General features: G+C 40.5%; 1 long non-coding RNA gene across 1 annotated transcript in view; it reads right to left on the bottom strand.

Annotated features, from left to right (window-relative positions):
- Positions 1–16,464, bottom strand: part of LOC129047899 (uncharacterized) — a 31,558-nt gene extending 15,094 nt beyond the window's left edge. The window contains exons 1-3 of the long non-coding RNA XR_008509769.2: positions 14,302–16,464; positions 13,450–13,588; positions 502–1,380 (exon numbers count right to left, since the gene is read on the bottom strand). This is a non-coding gene — a long non-coding RNA (uncharacterized LOC129047899). The remainder of the gene's footprint in view (positions 1–501; positions 1,381–13,449; positions 13,589–14,301) is intronic.

Here is a 16,464-nt window from a genome sequence, read left to right as displayed (position 1 = left end):
GATCTCCTGACCTTGTGATCCGCCCGCCTAGGCCTCCCAAAGTGCTGGGATTACAGACATAAGCCACCGCGCCCGGCCCACTTATTTTCTTTATAAATTACCCAGTCTCTGGTATTCCTTTACAGAATTGCAAGAACGGCCTAACACAAGGTTACATCCTGATCAACCTATCATAAGTTGAAAACATCGTAAGTTGAAATGCATTTAATACACCTAACCTACCGAGCTTAGCCTCATCTACCTTAAACGTGCTCGGCTGCGCGCAGTGGCTCATACCTGTAATCCCAGCACTTTGGGAGGCCCAGGCGGGCAGATCACGAGGTCAGGAGATCAAGACCATCCTGGCTAACATGGTGAAACCCCATCTCTACTGAAAATACAAAAATTAGCCGGGCGTGGTGGCGGGCATCTGTAGTCCCAGCTACTCGGGTGGCTGAGGCGGGAGAATGGCCTGAACCCGGAAGGCGGAGCTTGCAGTGAGCCGAGATCTCGCAGTGCCACCGCCCTCCAGCCCGGGCGACAGAGCAAGACTCTGTCTTTATAAGCAAAAATAAATAAATAAATAAATAAAATAAAGTGCTCAGAACACTTACATTATATATAGTTGTGCAAAATTATCTAAAGTCTACTTTACAATAAAGTATTTAATATCTCATGTAATTTATTGAATACAGTACACTGCAGAGTACAGTATTTGTTTACCCTCGTGATGGCATGGCTGACTGGAAGTTATGGCTCATGGCCACTGCCTAACATCTCCAGAGAATATTGTACTGTGTATTACTGGTTTGGAAAAGATCAAAATTCAAAATTTGGGGTGTAGTTTCTACTGAATGTGCATAGCTTTTGTACTATAGTAAAGCTGAAAATTGGTATGTTGAACCATTGAGTTGAGGATCATCTGTTCAATAGCTTGACTCCATGTACCTAGAGGCACATATACTAAGGACAAAAAGATTTATAAAAATAATCCTGTTTTCGGGAACTGTATTTTGAAGACTGGTAGACATGGAGAAGTGCTGCTCAGATCCTCCTGCAGGGAAGATCTTGCTGCTGGGAGTGGACAGCCTCAGACTATTAGCTCCTCCAGGGTTGATGTCATATGCAGAGTTGCCATGCATAAAGTCATGTGCTTCCTGGTACAGCCCACATCTGGTGGCCAAGTATGACAGGAATATAAAGTCTGACCAGTTTGGCCCAACATGAGACATCTATGATGGGTATTACTCATTCCAGAATTCCCTGCTAGGTTGGCCAAAGTTTTGAATGGCCTGATCGTACGGTATCATATTGATTTGTCTTCTGCTCAGTTCTTCCTGATCCCCGCTTCTCACGTTGTACCCCAAATTCCATCTCAGTGTCTGCTCCAGAAAATGCAACCTGTGACAGAGGTTGTATTAGTATTATCATTCTGAGACCTCTATATATGTAGATCGAGATAAAACAAATGAGTTATTCTGTTTATTTTGTTTACAATTGGAATTTTTAGAGTAGGAGAAAGAAGTTTCAGTGAAAGATCAATAAAGGGCTTAAAATAAAAACCCTATAGATTTGGGTTTTAGTTTAAAGTGTTAATGTCAATACATATTTTATCTTTAAAATACATATTTTTTAGGAATGCTTTTACACTGTTGGTGGGAATGTAAATTAGTTCAATCATTGTGGAAGACAGTGTGGTGATTCCTCGAAGATTTACAACAGGAAATACCATTTGACCCAGCAATCCAGAATATAAGTTGTTCTATTATAAAGATACATGCACGTGTATGTTCACTGCAGCACTATTCACAATAGCAAAGACATGGAATCAACTTAAATGCCCATCAATGATAGACTGGATAAAGAAAATGTGGTACATATATACCACAGAATACTATGCAGCCATAAAAAAGAACAAGATCATGTCCTTTGCAGAGACAAGAATGAAACTGGCAGCCATTATGCAAACTAATGCAGGAACAGAAAACCAAAGACAGCATATTGTCACTTATAAGTGGGAGCTGAACAATGAGAACACATGGGCACAAGGAGGGGAACAACACACACTGGAGTCTGTCGGGGGAGAGCAGGGGGCGGGGGTGAAGAGCATTAGGGAAAAGAGTTAATGTATGCTGGGCTTAATACATAGGTGACGGGTTGTTAGGTGCAGCAAACCACCATGGCACAGGTTTACCTATGTAACAAACCTGCACATCCTGCACATGTACCCCAGAACTTAAAACCAATAACAACAATAAAATAATTAAAAAAAAGAAAAAACACGTATTTTTATATCAGTCAGCTTTTGCTTTTTTGGGGTTTTACAAACCACCTCGAGGCTTAATGGCTTAAAACAACAAATGCTTTTATTTCTCATTATTCTATGGGTCAGCTGGCTAGTTCATGGTTTTGGCTGGCTAGTTTGGGGACAGACTGTAGGATGGCATAATTCACATCTGTGCTGCAGCTGGGACAATTAGGATGGCAGGTGCCTCTCTCCATGTGGTGTTTTATTCTCAAGGAGCTTAATCAAGGCTTGTTCCCAGCAGTGTGGTAAGCAAGCCCCATTGCACATGTGCTTTTCAAGTCTCTGCTTTTGTCACCTTTGCTGTTTTCCATTAGCTAAATCAAGTCACACGGCCAAGTGCAGATTCAATGTATAAAGAGGCATGCCTCTCAATGGTAGAAGTGTCAAAGCCACATTACAAAGAGACGTGGGGTATGCAGGAGGGAGAGGAATTTGTGTCCATTTACCATCATTCTCTAGCACATTTTACAATACCTAGAAGCAATGATTTACTGAAAAAATGCTATTTAGAGACCCCAACCTGGCCACTTCAGGTGTTCACTGCTCTTCAGCTGGTCACTGTCTCTGGGTTTTTTCCTACTGACTAGGAAAGAGCACCAAGACACCTTGGCAAAATGGTTGATTCCATGTTTGGGGCAGGGAAAGTAAAAGATGAGGCTGGAATATCTTACAATACCAGACAACAACAAAGCTATCAAAGACTACTAGGTTTGCATTAAAGGAACCTGAAACCAACTTTAATAGACTTTCACTGGCCAAAGAAGGAGAAATTTTAACATGAATAACAAAAATATCTTCAAGGAATTGAATACTTCAAATATTTAAATATTGTTTAAAATATTCAAATATGTTTAAAATAAATGAGTTCATAATGATGCTAAAGAAAAAAATACCATTGGTCATTTTTGGAGGATGTTAGGAAACTAACTCATTATGCTGAAAACTGGTAATTAAAGGGAAAAGAAGGGAAAAGAATGAAGCATTTATTTTGTCTTTCTTATATTGCTTGTACCACAGGGTAACCCAGTAGTTGATGATGAAAAGTTTCTCTTTATAGTTATATTCCCTCTAATAAATAAAGAAGAATGGTAAAATTAGAGCATCACCATTTTTCAATTCCTAATAAATTAATCAACATAGGCAACTGTCATCATCAATTGCTAACACACACACACACACACACACACACACACACGGAACTAGACACAGTGCCTCCTGAGGGAAAAGGTACAGGTAGCACCACCTGTGAAACAGTCTTGCCATAAAAAAAAAAAGGAATCTGATCAAGACTTTAAACTCCAGTGAAAAGGTTAGAGGAATGTGTTAAAAGACACCCTACGGCTGGTGTGCAGTGGCTCACGCTTATAATCCCAGCACTTTGGCAAGCTGAGGTAGGAGGATTGCTTGAGGCTTAGGAGTTTGAGACTAGAATGGTGAACACAGTGAGACTCTGTCTCTACAAAAACTTTAAAAAATTAGTCAGGCATAGTGGCACGTGCCTCTAATCCCAGGTACTCAGGAGGCTGCGGTACGAGGATCCTTTGAGCCCAGGAGTTCAAGGCTGCAGTGAGCTATAATTGTGCCACTGCACTCCAGCCTAGGTGACAGAGCAAAAACTCATCTCAAAACATCAACAACAACTAAAAACCCTAAGGATGCAACCAGAAAATCTAGCCTGAGAAAAACAATCTTGCTTTTTTTTTGAGAAAAAGTTGAGTTGCAAGGCATATTAAAAAACAAGAAAAGAAAAAGGAAAAAAATAGAAGGGGGACATAAAGATTAAAAGATATATCAGCCAGTTAAAATATATGGACCTCAGCCAGGCGCAGTGGCTCACACCTGTAATCCCAGCACTTTGGGAAGCCGAGGTGGGTGGATCACCTGAGGTCACGAGTTTGAGACCAGCCTGGCCAACATGGTGAAACTCCGTCTGTACTAAAAATACAAAAAAATTAGCTGGGCATGGTGGTGGGCACCTGTAATCCCAGCTACTTGGGAGGCTGAGGCAGGAGAATCGCTTGAACCCAGGAGGCAGAAGTTGCAGTGAGCCGAGATCATGCCACTACACTCCAGCCTGGGCAACAAATATATACGTAACTATATACATATATATACACACACACACACACACACACATATATATATACACACCTCATTGAGACTCTGATTCACAAAGTGTAAAAACAAATTCTGTAAGGAAATCAGGAACCTGTAAAAGCTGACTGCATATTTGATGATATTCAGCTGCTAAATATGGTTCACTTTTTTTTAGATTTGATAATGATCTTATACCTGTGTTTTAAAGAGTCTTCATCTTTATTATATGTATGAAGTATGTATGTATAATGTCTGGAATTTGCTTTAAAATAATCTGAGTAGAGGGAAAAAGTTGAATTATAGAGAAGATTGGCCAAGTGTGTTTTAATTGTTGAAACTGGGTGGTGTAATGGGAGTTTATTATATATCACTCTACTATGTTTGAAATCATCTATGATAGTTAAAACATTCATACTTAAAGAAAACATTAAGAAATGAGGACAATAATAAGGTTCCAGGGGAAAAATAATGAATATACCTACTACAAGAAGAAAAACTAAGAGAGTGAAGGGTAACAGAATTAATACTCTCTTTGAAGATTCCTGTCATATTTGACTTTTTCCTTCTCTTCTGTGGTCTATTTTCTTTATTCTTTCAAGAGAACATTCTTTTGTATCTCTGCTAGTTGTTTTCCATTTGACCATCCCAGATTCATTCTCTGCCATTCTCAATGTTCCTGGAAGCCACGGATTGTGTTACCTATGCTCCCTTATCAACTGACTGCTGGCCGGGTTTAGCCAGGGGAATGTAGAGGAGACAGCGGTGAGAGTATTAATTCCACCATTTCCTCCTTACTTGGGCTCTGTGTGGTTTTTTCTTACATATAATTTCAACTTTTATTTTAGATTCCAGGGGTACATGTGTAGGTTTGTTATATGGGTATATTGTGTGACGCTGAGGTTTTGGGTACAAAATGATTCCATCACCAGGTAGTAAGCATAATAGCCAATAAATTCTTTTCAACACTTGCACCCCTTTCTGCCTCTTCTTTCTAGTAGTCCCCAGTGTTTACTGTTCCCATCTTTATGTACATGAGTACCCCATATTTACCTCTCTGCCTGCCTCAGCCTCTCAAAGTGCTGGGATTACAGGCGTGAGCCACCGTGCCTGGCCCAGTTCTTTTTTTTTTTTTTTTTTTTTTTGAGATAAGTTCTTGCCCTGTTGCCCAGACTTGAGTGCAATGGCAAGCTCTCGGCTCACTGCAACCTCCACCTTCCAGGTTCAAGTGATTCTCCAGCCTCAGCCTCACGAGTAGCTGGGATTACAGGTACCTGCCATCATGCCCGGCTAATTTTTGTATTTTTTTTGTAGAGACAGGGTTTCACCATGTTGGCCAGGCTGGTTTTGAAGAGCTCATTCTTTTTTATGACTGTGTAGTATAACATGATGTGTATGTACCACATTTTCTTTATCCAATCGACCACTGATGGACACCTAGGTTGATTCCAGCTCTTTGCTATTGCGAATGGTGCTGTGATGAACATACAAGTGCATGTGCCTTTTTGGTGGAATGATTTATTTTTCTGCGGGTATATACCCAGTAATGGGATTGCTGGGCCTAATGGTAGTTCTGTTCTAAGTTCTTTCACAAATCTCCAAACTGCTTTCCACAGTGGCTGAACTAATTTACACGCCCACTAACAGTGTAGAAGCATTCCCTGTTCACAGAAATATCACCAACATCTGTTATTTTCTAACTTTTTAATCATAACCATTCTGACTGGTTTGAGATGGTATCTCATTGTAGTTTTGATTTGCATTTTTCTGATTATTAGTGATGTTGAGCATTTTTTCATGTTTGTTGGCTGCTTGTACATCTTCTTTTGAGAAGTGTCTGTTCATGTCCTTCGCCCCCCCCCCCCATTTTAATGGGTTTTTTTGTTTTGTTTTTGTTTTTGAGACAGAGTCTTACTCTGTCACCCACGCTGGAGTGCAGCGGTGCAATCTCGGCTCACTGCATGCAACCTCTGCCTCCCCGGTTCAAGCGATTCTCCTGCCTCAGCCTCCTGAGTAGCTGGGATTACAGGCATGCCTCATCATGCCTGGCTAATTTTTGTATTTTTAGTAGAGACAGGGTTTCACCATGTTGGCCAGGCTGGTCTTGAACTCCTGACCTCAGGTGATCTGCCTGTCTCAGCCTCCCAAAGTGCTGGGATTACAGGTGTGAGCCACTGCGCCCAGCCGGGTTGTTTTTTGCTTGTTGATTTGTTTAAATTCCTTCTAGATTCTGGATACGAGAACTTTGTTGAATGGATAGTTTGCATATATTTTCTTCTATTCCATGGGCTGTTTACTGATAATTTCTTTTGCTGAGCAGAAGTTCTTTAGTTATTAAGTCTCACTTGTCAATTTTTGTTTTTGTTGCAGTTACTTTTGACGACTTGGTCATAAACTCTTTCCCTAGGTCTTCTTCTAAGATTTTTATAGTTTGAAGCTTTACATTTAAATCCTTAATCCATCTTGAGTTAATTTTTGTGTATGGTGAAAGGTAGGGATCCAATTTCACTCTTCTACATATGACTAACCAGTCCATCCCAGCACCATTTATTGAATAGGGAATCCTTTCTTCATTGCTTATTTTTGTTGACTTTGTTGAAGATCAGGTGGTTCTAAGTGTGTGGCTTTATTGCTGGGTTTTCTATCCTGTTCCATTGGTCTATGTGATCTGTTTTTGCAGAAGTATCATGCTGTTTTGGTTACTGTGGCCTTATAATATAGTTTGGAATCAGGTAATGTGATACTTCTGGCTTTGTTCTTTTTCTTTAGGATTGCCTTAACTATTTTTCGGTTCTATATGACTTTCAGAATAGTTTTTTCTAATTCTGTGAAAAGTTACACTGGTAGTTTTGCAGAAATACTGTTGAATCTGTAGATTGCTTTGGGCAGTATGGCCATTTTAATGATAGATTCTTCCAATCCATGAACATGGAATGTTTTTCCTTTTGTTTGTGTCATCTCTAATTTATTTCAGCAGTGTTTTGCAGTTCTTCTTGTGAAGATCCTTCACACCCTTGGTTAGATGTATTCCTATGTATTTGTGTGTGTGTATGTGTGTGTGGCTATTGGAAAAGGGATTGTGTTCTTGATTTGGCTCCCAGCTTGAATATTATTGGTGTATAGAAATGCTACTAATTTTCATACATTGATTTTGATCCTGAAACTTTACTGAGGACATTAATCTGTCTAGGAACCTTCTGGTGGAGTCTTTAGGGTTTTCTAGGTAAAGAATCATATCATCAGCAAAGAGATAGTTTAACTTTTTATTTTTCTATTTGGATGTCTTTTATTTCTTTCTCTTGCCTGACTGCTCTGGCTAGGACTTCCGTATTATGTTGAATAGGAATAGTGAGAGTGGGAGTCCTTGTGTTGTTCCAGTTCTCAAGGGAAACACTTCCAGCTTTTGTCCATTCAGTATGATGCTGGTTGTGGGTTTGTCACAGATGGCTCTTATTATTTTGAGGTATGTTCCTTTGATGCCCAGTTTGTTGAGGGTTTTTACGATGAAGGGATACTGGATTTTATCAAAAGCTTTTTCTGTGTCTATTGAGATGATTGTATGGTTTTGTTTTTAGATCTGTTTGTGTGATGAATCACATTTATTGATTTGCATATGTTGAACTCAGCTTGTTCCCCAGGGATACCTTGATTGTGGTGGATTAACTTTTTAATGTGCTGCTAGATTCAATTTGCTAGTATTTTGTTGAGGACTTTTGGGTCTATGTTCATCAGGGATATTGGCCTGCAGTTTTCTTTTCTCATTGTGTCTTTGCTGTATTTTGGTATCAGGCTGATACTGGCTTTGTAGAATGAATTAAGGAGGAGTTGCTCCTTCTCAATTTTTTTGAATAGTTTCAGTATAATTGGTAGAAGCTCTTCTTTGTAAGTCTGTTAGAATTTGGCCATGAATCTCTCTGGTCCAGAGCTACTTTTGTTTGGTAGATTTTTTATTACTGATTAAATGTCAGAACTCAATATTGGTCTGTTCAGGGTTTCAATTTCTTCTTGATTCAATCTTGGGAGGTTGTGTGTTTCCAGGAATTTATCCATTTCTTCTAGATTTTCTTGTTTATGTGTGTAGAGGTGTTCATTTTAGTCTCTGAGAATCTTTTATATCTCTGTGGGATTGGTTGTAATGTCACCTTTGTAATTTCTGATTGTGCTTATTTATATCTGCTCTCCTTTTTTCTTTGTTAATCTAGCTAGCAGTCTATCCATTTTGTTTATCTTTTCAAATAACCAACATTTGGTTTTGTTGCTCCTTTGTGTGAATTTCATTCAGTTCTGCTCTGATTTTAGTTATTTCTTTTATTCAGATAGCTTTGAGGTTAGTTTGTTCTCATTTTTCTAGTTCCTCTAGATGTGATGTTAGATTATTAGAGATCTAACTTCTTGATGTAGGTGTTTAGAATTATAAACTTTCCTCTTAACACTGCTTTTACTAACAAAGAAATTCTAGACTTAAATTGAACACTTGACCAATTGGACATAATAGATATCTAGAAAATACTCCACCCATCAACCACAGGATATATATTTCCTTCACATGGGACATACTCAAAGATTGACCATGTGCTCAGCCATAATGCAAGTCTCAAAAAATTAAAAAAGATCGAAATTGTACCAACCATACTCTTGGACCACAGTGGGAAATAGAAATGCCAAGAAGATCTCTCAAAACCACACAATTACAAGGAAATTAAGCAACTTGCTCCTGAATGACTTTTGGGTAAACAATGAAATTAAGGCAGAAATTAAAAAATTATTTGGAATAAGTGAAAACAAAGACACAACATATCAAAATCTCTGGGATGCAGCAAAAGCAATGTTAAGAGGGCTCTGTGGTTTTGACAGTGGCAGCTTCATTGCACAGCTGTAGCTCTTGCAAGATGGCCCATCCTCCCCAGCTCTGCACTATCTGTGCTCTGGTAACACTATTTCCTCCCCTTGCATCTTCAGCCTTAGAAATGGTAACGGAGTCCCACTGTTGCAAGCTCTAGGTGGCTCAATGTTCTTTGCTTGGTCCTTTCATGAAGGAACTCTTTAAGTAGTTCCCTCATTAAAGACTTTTCATTTGATATATTTGAGCCTCATGCCTGTAATCCCAGCACCTTGGAGGCCGAGGCAGGTGGATCACCTGAGGTCAGGAGTTCAAGACCAGCCTGGCCAACATGATGAAACCCTGCCTTTACTGAAAATAAAAAAAATTAGCCGGACGTGGCGGCGTGCGTCTGTGATCCTAGCTACTCGGGAGGCTGAGGCAAGAGAATCGCTTGCACCCGGGAGGTGGAAGTTGCAGTTAGTTGAGATTGTGCCACTAGACTCCAGCCTGGGCAACAAAGCGAGACCTTGTCTGACCAAAAAAAAAGAAAAAAAGAAAAAAGGAAAAAAATTTAAAAAAAGAAATATTTGAGCCTAATTTTATTTATTGCCTGGACCTCAAAAAATACAGCTCACCTTATTTACATTCTATTTTCAACATTAATATTGTCTTTCTTAGTGTATTTTACACTATTCTACTTAAAGATGGAACTCAATTATTTAAGTCAACAAATATTAATTGAGCACTTACTGTGTGCAAGGTACTATGTGACTATTTCAACATAATGGTTATACGGTGGTAATTGAGACAATAAGGTCTCTGCCCTCATGGGGCATGTTTTAGTCACTTTGGGTTGCTAAAACGAAGTACTATAGACTGTGTGTCCTTGATCAAGCGGCCCTCAGAGTCTAGTGGAGGCAACAGATGTACATAAATGGCCAGCTGAAGACATATCAAGGGAACTGTGTGGTTACAGGCATAATTCTAGGTGCACAAAGACACTTAGTATAGGTCATTCGTTCATTCACTCACCATTTACTAAACCTTATACCTTCTACCAGATCTTTAGGAGGAACTATCTCTTTATTATTATTGTGATTCGAGTGCAAAATAATTAATGCATCTCCAAAAGCGAAATCTTTGTACAGCTACCTGCCAATTCTCTACCTTTGCTATAAGCATCTTTTCTGCCTTTCTGAGACTCTCCAAAGAGAGCTCCCTATTTGTTTTTTCTGTGGCCTCCCACATATATTATCTGAGGGTTATGAAACCTCTCCCTCTAGAAAATGCAAATGATACTCTTACAGATTAACAGAATGTTAGCTCTGAAAGAGATGTTATTGTTTCTCATAAAAGTTAATATTTGTCTTCATATCATGAAAAATGAATAGGGTGGTTTGTGGTTAGAAATGGCAGGCTCAGGACCTCTAGCTGCCCTGAGGGCTGAGGGCTCAATACTTCTACATATTTATAGCCAGAGCAAATACATTACTAACAACTTTTACTGCACAGGCACCTACCAATCAGAATGAGCACGGACACCAATGCCAGACAGGGGCATCCAGATGACTGGCAGCTTGCCCATAAGCCATTCCTGTTACATTAATGTTTCTTGGCCCATCTGCTTAAAAATACTACCTTAGAAGCCAATAGACACATGGAAAAATGCTCATCATCACTGGCCATCAGAGAAATGCAAATCAAAACCACAGTGAGATACCATCTCATGCCAGTTAGAATGGCAATCATTAAAAAGTCAGGAAACAACAGGTGCTGGAGAGGATGTGGAGAAATAGGAACGCTTTTACACTGTTGGTGGGACTGTAAACTAGTTCAGCCATTGTGGAAGACAGTATGGTGATTCCTCAAGGATCTAGAACTAGAAATATCATTTGACCCAGCCATGCCATTACTGAGCATATACCCAAAGGATTATAAATCATGCTGCTATAAAGACACATGCACATGTATGTTTATAGCAGCACTATTTACAATAGCAAAGACTTGGAACCAACCCAAATGTCCATCAATGATAGACTGGATTAAGAAAATGTGGCACATATACACCATGGAATACTATGCAGCCATAAAAAAAGATGAGTTTATGTGGTTTGTAGGGACATGGATGAAGCTAGAGCAAACTATCGCAAGGACAGAAAACCAAATACCACATGTTCTCACTCATAGGTGGGAATTGAACAATGAGAACACTTGGACACAGGGTGGGGAACATCACACACCAGGGCCTGTCGTGTAGTGGGGAGAGGGGTGAAGGATAGCATTAGGAGATCTACCTAATGTAAATGACGAGTTAACAGGTGCAGCACACCAACATGGCACATGTATACATATGTAACAAACCTGCACGTTGTACACATGTACCCTAGAACTTAAAGTATAATAATTATTAAAAAAAAAAAATTCTACCTTAGAAGGCTGGGCACGGTGGCTCACATCTGTAATCCCAGCACTTTGGAAGGCTGAGGTGGGCGGGTCACCTGAGGTCAGGAGTTTGAGACCAGCCTGACCAACATGGAGAAACCCCTGTCTCCATTAAGTACACAAAATTAGCCAGGCGTGGTGGCGCATGCCTGTAATCCCAGCTAGTCGGGAGGCTGAGGCAGGAGAATGGCTTGAACCCGGGAGGTGGAGGTTGTGGTGAGCTGAGATCGCACCATTGCACTCCAGCCTGGGCAACAACAGTGAGACTCCATCTCAAAACAAAAAACTACCTTAGAGACTGTTTAGTCCAGCCCTTCTGTTTGTTTATTTTTCAGATCTTTTGTTTTACAAAAGAGAGACCTAAAGTCCTTAGAGGTGACAAGACTTACCCAAGGGCATATACTGAATCTGGGTTTCTCCCCATTAACTCCATCTAGAGATGGTACCTCTTTATTACTGTAAAGTCCTTCAGAAAGCTCTTTGTCCCAACTCTCTGATCCTTTGTTCATTCTCTTCCTTTTGGCTGCAAAGCCCTCTGTTCCACTTACCCACTCCCATTTCCTTCTTGCCTCTTCGTAACTTCCTATTCTTCCTTCAAAGCCCTCAGTTCTAATTAATTAGCATACTGAAGCTGAAGCAGCATATTTTGGGGTGGCATTCGAAAGCCAGAACTGACCTTAGGTTTCTCATTCTAAGAAAATGTATGTAAATTGTTCAGCACAGTTTCAGCAAATGGTAATAAATAATAGCAATTATTATTATTATTGTTCTTTTTAGCTCTGTGACTGTGAGTAGGTTACTTAACATCTCTGCGTCTAGTTTATTCATATGTAAAATGACAAATTTCCAGGGTCTTGCCCACAGTGCTGACAGGCTCTATGAGGGTCATCCAGCAGTCACATAGGGAATTGGTGGGGGATGCTCTCACAGTGGTCAATTAAACCATGGAGGGTAGAATTTGAGAGTTGTTGGGAATGATGTGCTAAGCCAATGCAGGGAGAGGAGTGCTTAGGGAGGAATGCAAAAGACAGACTACAGGCTGGGTGTGGTGGCTCACGCCTGTAATCCCAGCACTTTGGGAGGCCGAGGTGGGTGGATCATGAGGTCAGGAGTTTGAGACCAGCCTGGCCAAGATGGTGAAACCTCGTCTCTACTAAAAATACAAAAATTAGCTAGGCGTGGTTGAGGGCGCCTGTAATCCCAGCTACTCGGGAGGCTGAGGCAGGAGAATCACTTGAACCTGGGAGGCGGAGATTGCAGTGAGCCAAGATCATGCCACTGCACTCTAGCCTGGGTGACAGAGCAAGACTCCATCTCAAAAAAAAAAAAAAAAAAAAAAAGACAGACTAGATTGTGTCTGTGCAATAAGGATGTGAAGTAGACAGGCAGTGGGAAGCTGGGGAGGCAGGGATACAGGGGGCAGCAGTAAAGTGAACCCAGAGTTACATGCAGAAACACAGGGTCCAGGGCACAGCATTCTTTTGAGTTTCAGGAAGCTTACTCAGGATGGGCTTAGGTGCTGCAGCAAGGTAATTATGATAAATCTCCCAAAATTAATTTGGTTTGGAGCTAAGGATAGCTAGCCAGCCTCAAGGTTTCACATGCCCTTTTCCTGCAGCCCTTTGCTAACCAAATTAAAGCCTTCCTGGCAATAAGGGAGTTTTCTGGAGAGCTAACTGGAAGGGTCAATTCCACACATATTATGATTTGGCTTTCCAGTTGCTTCAGGCTGCATGCCTCAGGTCAAATTTCTTTTTCATTTTGCTACTATCACCTTTCATCTTCCTGTAATCATTGGTGATACCTGATCCAATTACATGCTGGTGACTTTCCAGGAGTGCTAGGTTGACTAATACTCATGATTGCTGCTAATTCATAGAAGAAAGGGCTCTGTACTGGGCTGGTAGGTTTTCACAGTGGTGTCATCCACTTTTCAGTTTCAGCTGCCATATGGAAATGAAAGCACTTTAGTTAGAAAAGAGAACACTATGCTTTATTTTCCAGAATCATGTATGTGCTAGAACGAAAGCCAGCAGTAGGAAAAAAGTCACAGAATTAAAATCTGTCTTCCACTCCCTCACCTCCCATTACTGCTTCCGTTACTTTCAAAGCTTGTTGCCTCTCTGTGCCTCATTCGGCCCAGAGTATGAACACATCATTCTTTCAAACTCTAAACCATCCCTTCATGATAATCTCTCCTTTGTGGCTTATTGCTTTTTCATTGAATTAATAAATATCTGAAAATTGTATTCCTAGCTGCAAAGGTATTTCCCTCATAGGTTAAATATTTCATAGCTATAAAATCTCCCAGAGAATTGTAATTTACCTCAAACAAGAGACTGCTAGGCTGAGAATTTTAGGCAACTTGATGTAACTGTAGTGAAGATATTTTGGGAGGCAGTTAAAGTTTTTTTTGTTTTTTTTTTTTTTAAAGCATATCAGTCACTAGTGCTAGCTAGCATTGCCTAGAAGATAAGCAGAAATATTTTACAGTGTCTGTGATTCTGCACAAAATGTTAATTCATCTTACACAACTCTTTAAAAAACTGAACCAGGAGCTACTTTATTATGGAAAGCTACTTTATTATGGAAATTGTCATCCAGGTCTTCAGTATAAACTAAGGCAGTGAATGAAAAACAGTAAAACTAGACTAACCCAATTATTTGTCCAGGTCCAATTCTTCCAGAGCCATGTGAACAAAACATTTATTAAAAATTGTCAGCCAGGCATGGTGGCTCACGCCTGTAATCCTAGAACTTTGGGAGAGTCCAGGTGGGCAGATCACCTGAGGTCAGGAGTTCAAGACCAGCCTGGCCAACATGGTGAAACCCCCGTCTCTACTGAAAATACAAAAATTAGCTGGGCATGGTGGTGCATGCCTGTAATCCCAGCTACGGGAGGCTGAGGCAGGAGAATTGTTGGAACCTGAGAGGCGGAGGCTGCAGTGAGCCAAGATCATCCCTCTTGCCTGGGAGATAGAGTCTCGTTCTGTCTCAAAAAAAAAAAAAAAAAAATGTCCATCTGGATTCCAGGAAGAAACAGCAGCATGATTCATAAGGGAAGAAAAGACATTAAGGTATGAAATAATCACAAGGTTGAAGGGATGTCTAAAATTTGTCAGAAATCGCTGCCGTCAATAAATAATGGGGCTTTTGTTATCTGGCTGCTCTCTGAACAAAGCCAGTAACAATTAACACATGACGAGTCCATTTGCCTTTTACAGAAACCATCCAGAGATGGTTTGTAGGTATGTGATTGCTAGAGTTTCAGGAAACTCCTAAATCCTATAAAGTTGATCCAGATTTATTACTGAGGCAAGAACATCCCCAAAGAAAGCTATAGCCTAATAAGCTATGTTATAACCCAAGTGTATGAAGAAATAAAGAAGAAACAGCAGGTTGGGTTCTGTGTGGGGCACACATATAATAGAATTACTTAGGGGTTTTCTGCCAGTGTGTGCCAAAAGTCAGCTAGTAGAGGTTTGCAAGAACTGATATTTGGGAATTTTGCAAGCCGTTGTTAAATTCTGCTGATAGACCACTGTGGGAGTGTCCACACCACAGAAAATGCCAAATTGCTGTAGACCAGGGATTTTTAGGTTATTTTGTTTGTTTTCAGCAAGCTGGTTTACTAGCCCACTATTGTTTAGCACTGTTGAAGGCAGAGTGATTCTTTCTGTCAGGAATGTACATTCTTATCTCTCAGAGAGGCATGTACTATTGTGGAACTAGAAAAACTCATCAGACATTTCCCAGAATCTGGATTTAGTATTCATCTAATTTTGTTTGCTTCAGGTCTATACTCACCAATCTTCTGCTTATCCATTTGGTACCATCAAATGAGCTGGTGTTAAACTGCATTCTATGAAGTCTTGGGGATTCTGAGGAGCCCTCTTAGGGAACATCTTGAGGAAGGGAAAGAAAGGGGAACTTGAGGCTGGGCAGGTCTGTCGTCTGTCTTCAATCAGAGCAGCTTTGTTTTCTGTTATATATTGGTTGCCCATAAAAACAAAACAAAACACAGTTGCTTGAAGAAAGCATACCGCTGCTAAATAAATAAAGCAATAATAAATAACTTTTGAAGATGGGCCAGAGCTGTTTGTTCACCAGAAAAGCACATCCCTTATTTTAACACGTTATTAATCTGGGTATAATTCAGCCATTCATAAGTTCAGTTAACATCAATTAGTTTTCAATCAACTGATAATGTTTGGATGCACCTACTGAAAAAAGCCAAATTTATTGTCTAACCATATTGAAGACAAGAAGAATTGCTCATCTGAGATTTTTTTTGTTGTTGAGATGGAGTTTCGCTCTTGTTGCCCAGGCTGGAGTGCAATGGCACCATCTCGGCTCACTGCGACCTCCGCCTCCCAGGTTCAAGCAATTCTCCTGCTTCAGCCTCCCGAGGAGCTGGGATTACAGGCATGCACCACCACGCCCGGCTAATTTTTTGCATTTTTTTTAGTAGATACAGGGTTTCTCTATGTTAAGGCTGGTCTCGAACTCCTGACCTCAGGTGATCGGCCTGCCTCGGCCTCCCAAAGTGCTGGGATTACAGGTGTGAGCCACCGCGCTGGCCTCATCTGGGATTTTTATCAGTGTAATCAGCAAGCCAAACTCTCTGGTAGCTTTTTTTTTTTTTTTGAGACGGAGTCTCACTCTGTCGCCCAGGCTGGAGCGCAGTGGCGTGATCTCAGCTCACTGCAAGCTCCGCCTCCTGGGTTCACGCCATTCTCCTGCCTCAGTCTCCTGAGTAGCTGGGATTACAGGCGTCCGCCACCACACCTGGCTAATTGTTTTTGTATTTTTAGTAGAA

This window comes from Pongo abelii, chromosome 13, assembly GCF_028885655.2.
Source record: "Pongo abelii isolate AG06213 chromosome 13, NHGRI_mPonAbe1-v2.0_pri, whole genome shotgun sequence".
In the NCBI taxonomy this organism is placed as follows: domain Eukaryota; kingdom Metazoa; phylum Chordata; class Mammalia; order Primates; family Hominidae; genus Pongo; species Pongo abelii.
This window is presented reverse-complemented; position numbering and strand designations above follow the sequence as displayed.